General features: G+C 32.8%; 1 long non-coding RNA gene across 1 annotated transcript; it reads left to right on the top strand.

The window, feature by feature from the left end:
• The first annotated feature begins 342 nt into the window (after nucleotides 1-342).
• Nucleotides 343-4,375, top strand: LOC142347855 (uncharacterized). Its single transcript, XR_012760708.1, has 2 exons — nucleotides 343-475; nucleotides 3,992-4,375. It is a non-coding gene; the product is annotated as an uncharacterized LOC142347855 (long non-coding RNA).
• Nucleotides 4,376-4,600: the final 225 nt, after the last annotated feature.

Below are 4,600 nucleotides of genomic sequence, written 5' to 3'. Positions count from 1 at the left end.
GTTTCAAGTAAATTAGATCACAGATCTGTTCATATTTTAACAGGCAGAAATGACAGAAAAACTTTACTGAAAAATTTACTTAACATGTGAGAACTTTACTTGCACGAAAACTTGACTCAACTTTGAAAACCGATGCTGTCGCATATTCGCGGTCAATGAGAGAACTTAAAAAGACTCCAATTAATTTCTCTATAGCTTAGTAGACTAAAAATTTTCTAGCTAAAAAAATTTCTAGACAAAATTTTCAAGCTTAAGTTAAATATTCAGTGTCGTGCTCAAATGTTACTAAAATATCTTCTGATAATAATTGTTAGTAATTGGAGTATACGCAAAAGCGAGCAAAAAGAAGCATATATTGATTTAAAGGAGACAATTGTAGCTCGTGTTCTGCGCGATAGGTTCGAATACGAATGTTCTGTCACAATTTTGTCCAGAAATTACGCCTTGACAACTCGAAGGTGTGCGGCCGTAACGGGTAAGACTTGAAAAATTAATTTCAGAAGTTGAGTAATGGTTTAATGATCCTGTTTTTTTAGCAATATTTGACTACCTGTAGTCAAAACCCGGACCAATGCGTTACTTGTTAGTAATGCAAAATATGAGGCGTGTTCTGTTTTATTGGCATCTTACAACGGCGTTTAAATTGAATTTTTGTAATGATTGCTTTTAAGTTGGAATTGAAGTTTAATTTTACTGCATTCCCCACACTTCTCTGCGAAAAATTAAAAGAAAAAAAGACGGTGCGGTGCGAAAAAGGGTAGACAGAAATTTTGTTGGTCACGCAAAACATTTATATTTGCCTTGAATTGTGAACATTTTAATCCACTATTATATATCTATTATAGAAAAATTACAGATTATTTTTTGTGAAGTGTGCAATAACTTAAATTCCTAAACCTTTAAAATTATCAATGACATTAAGCGCAATTCTTACAAAACTTGGGAAACACATATCGTGATCGGTTTTCCCCCTCACCCCTATTTCTCTATTTTTTTCTCTCTCTCTGTGTGCGCGTGTGTGTGTGTGTGTGTGTGTGTGTGTGTGTGTGTGTGTGTATGTGTGTGTGTGTGTGTGTGTGCGTGTGTGTGTGTGTGTGTGTGTGTGTGTGTGTATGTGTGTGTGCGTGTATGTGTAAGCTCCAGATTGAAATTCGATATTGTTTCCGGTGTATAATTACTACCTCTTTCTCTGAAACTATTTTCTAATTCCCGTACCGAACTCCAAGTGTAAATCAGTACTGGTCAATTGTAAATGCAAGTCTCCCATGTAATATAATTTGCTGGCTTTCTTGCTTGAAATTTGCGTCTTTCAAGCGTACTTTAACAGGGTTAAAGAGTAACTCTCAGCAGACACGGTGGCGCAGTAAGGAGGGCGAAAATATGTAGTGACGGGGAGGTTGTCGGTTCGCGCGCCGTATGGGACTTTATTTTCGCACTTGGGTCAGACTTGGCAAGTCTTGGCCAAGTCTGACAATTTTTAAATGTGTTATGATCATAGCTCTGAATCAGTACTGATACCTAGACTTGGAATTAGACTTGCCCAGTACTGATATTGACTTGGCGTTAAGTACGAGTTTCTATAAGTCGTTTCCATTGGTAAAACAAACCAGCGTAGATCAAAAGACAGTATTTCTTTAGTGTTTACATTTTACTCAACCAATATCAAAATAAAATCTTGTTGCTGATGAATTTAAATTATTTTACATATGCACCAAAAAAATCATGAAAAAAGTATGTTAAAAATTCAAAAGACTTTTTGAGCAGAGTTGTCTAATATTTTTTTAAAAAAACTTTGTGATTTTTGAAAAAATGCTTGCCATTTTGAAGGGGAATTAAGAGTTAAGGTGATCTCAATTTCTCAATCAAGTTTTTTTATTGGTTGAGATATCCTTAAATAAGATGTAGAAATTGATATTAAACGTTTTAACAAGTTTTATGTCTGTTTTTTGAACAAACAAAACTTTGAGACAACAACTTTTCATAAAATTTTCCAAGAAGCGGAATATCAGAAAATTATAAAGAAAGTCAGAAAAAATTTGAACACGAATGTCTTAATGTTACTGGCTGTGGCAAAGCTCTCAGTTCAATTTTTGCAATTTGAAAACATTTTTTTGTTTGAAATCAAAACCATAATTGCATAGAATTTTTGAAGATTTTGGACAGATTTGGTTTTCCGCTTCTAATCTTGTTTTTGTTTCTATACCTCATGTCTTTCTACACCGCTATTGTTCTATTGATTTCTTTTTCATAAGACAGGCTTTGTTTAACATTAAATTGTGTCACAACTTGTTGCGAATAGAGTCAACATTTCTAAACAAAATTCCCCTAATAAGCGATTAGAATTAACATGAATGGTTAATTTCAGTGAGCTTACTTCCTGTTAGGTCCTAAGATTGAAATCAAGGAGTAAAAGATTATACTGAGACGGATCTTGTTTTTCAATATACCAAAATTTGAAAAAAAAATCAGATAATCATTTTTAGTTTTTTGAGATCGAACAAAAATTGGAGTTGGAGGTACAAGGAAAGCAATAAAAGATTAAAACAAAACATGCAATTTAAACCGTTGACTCCAAACGGTATCATTAATATATACCTATGTTCTTCAAAACACTAAATAGATGCAAATCATGAACTTGTATTTTAACCTACTTCGTCTTTTTGCAAAAGCCACTTCATAAAATCTATTTAAAATGAAAGCAATGCCTATAACGCCGTGTTGACTTTGAAACTTTTCAATCTTGAATATAAAAACGCCACTGATGCATTGGGAAGAAATACATTACTGATAGAAATTTTTTATAAGTTTCTTTAATTCAACAAAGGATATACTACAACGAAGAAAGGAACTTAAGACAAAAGTTGTTTATAAAACTATGAATGATTGTTTCTAATTTTAAAATTTTTGGTTGACAAAACAGATCAATAATTTGTCAACGAACCGTTTTCACTTGAATTAATTGCTCAGAGCCAATCAATTGTACCGATTGCCCTCAGTCATTGCTGAAAGGTTAAGAGGAAAGAAATTAACCAGCTTTTCTGTCCAAATGGGGAAAAATGGTTTAAAAAATTGATTTGATTTTAATAAAAATTAGCATCTTTGAACCAAAAGTAATCTGAACAAGATGTGTTTTTGGATTCGTTGTTTTTAGTTTATTGGCTGACTAAAAGTCCATCATTTTCTGCAGAGCTGCAGTTTCCAAATTTTTTATTCAGAAAAACTCTATTAGTTGATAAAAAAAAATAAGCAACCTCGTGGAAAAAATATCTCGTTAAAAATGATAAAAAACTGAAAATGTGGTAGGAGAGAATGAGCAATTTTTGATGAGCTTAAAAAGATTATACCAGAAAATTTTGCCTTCAAATCGACTTAGTTTTCCAAAGAAATTTGTTAATATTCTTTTACTACTGTAAAAATCCAGCTCTGACCAAAAGATATACACAAATTTCAGATAAAATAAAATCTTCTAGAGTTTTTGGGAAACATTTAAAATTCATTTTGGAAATTTTAGCCTGGAGATCTGACACAAAACCCAGTTGGGCTGACAGATTGGTCCACGGAATTATATTTCAGGTTTTACCGACCCTTATGATGATTAGCAAAAGTATTACGGGAAATCTGACTAGTGTTTAGTTATAACTCATGTCACCTATTTTCTCAATTATTCTTCAACCTGTTTAAAATTCAACGCTTTGGTAACCTGAGTGATGTATTATCTTTTTGGGATGTAACTGTCCCGTGTGCCCATCAAAAATTTTTTCAAAATATTTCTCTCTCAAATATATAAAAAACCAAAACCAAAGTTTAAGTGAACACTTACATGCTAATCCACATGAACTAAATCACATTCGAAAATTTGATTTAAACGGATACTTCACATTTGGCTCTTTCCTTTATATTTTGTTAAAAGTTTATAATAAAAGTTTAAAGTTACGGTACCTTTAAAATAATTAATTGTGGTTCAGATTTAAAAATTTATCCTGTATTTCAGGTAAACTTTATCCTTCAGCTGACTTAAACAGCACTTATATCACGTATGTATGTCGGTCACAGTCGAATATAAACGAAGCATTGGTAACTTACCTCCCCTTCAACAAGTTTTCACACTTCACTCAACCTGGAGATGAACTAATTCTACTTCAATTCTTTGTTGATATGGACAAATCGTGTACCTTCAATGGCCTTCGTCTTTGTTCTGAAAACAACCCTAACGATCGTTTTACCGAAAAAAATCCATTCTTTGAGAGCCCGGGCTTAGATGTTAGCGTAATTTCAGCGCCTTATGTTATAAGAAATGAGTTGAATGCGCTGATTATTTTTTAATTTAGCGCACTTTCAGCGCGCATCATAAAAGAATTCAATATTTTATCAAGAACTTTCTCACATTAATTCAGCTACACTTCAGCTCGTCTCAAGTAAAAAAAATCGGCGGATTTTCAGCGCATCTGAGCTCTTTATAGGAAATATTTCAGCACTTATATGCGATCTGATGTTTCAGCTCCTTCGATAAATTTCAGCGCATTTCTTTCACAAATTCGTCGCATTTGATCAAATTTCAGCTCATTTGCAAAAATTCATCTGGTTTTCAACGCATAAAACA

This window comes from Convolutriloba macropyga, chromosome 10, assembly GCF_964194025.1.
Source record: "Convolutriloba macropyga chromosome 10, txConMacr16.3, whole genome shotgun sequence".
In the NCBI taxonomy this organism is placed as follows: Eukaryota; Metazoa; Xenacoelomorpha; order Acoela; family Convolutidae; genus Convolutriloba; species Convolutriloba macropyga.
The sequence above is the reverse complement of the archived record's forward strand: the minus strand, read 5'-3'. Positions and strand labels throughout refer to the sequence as shown.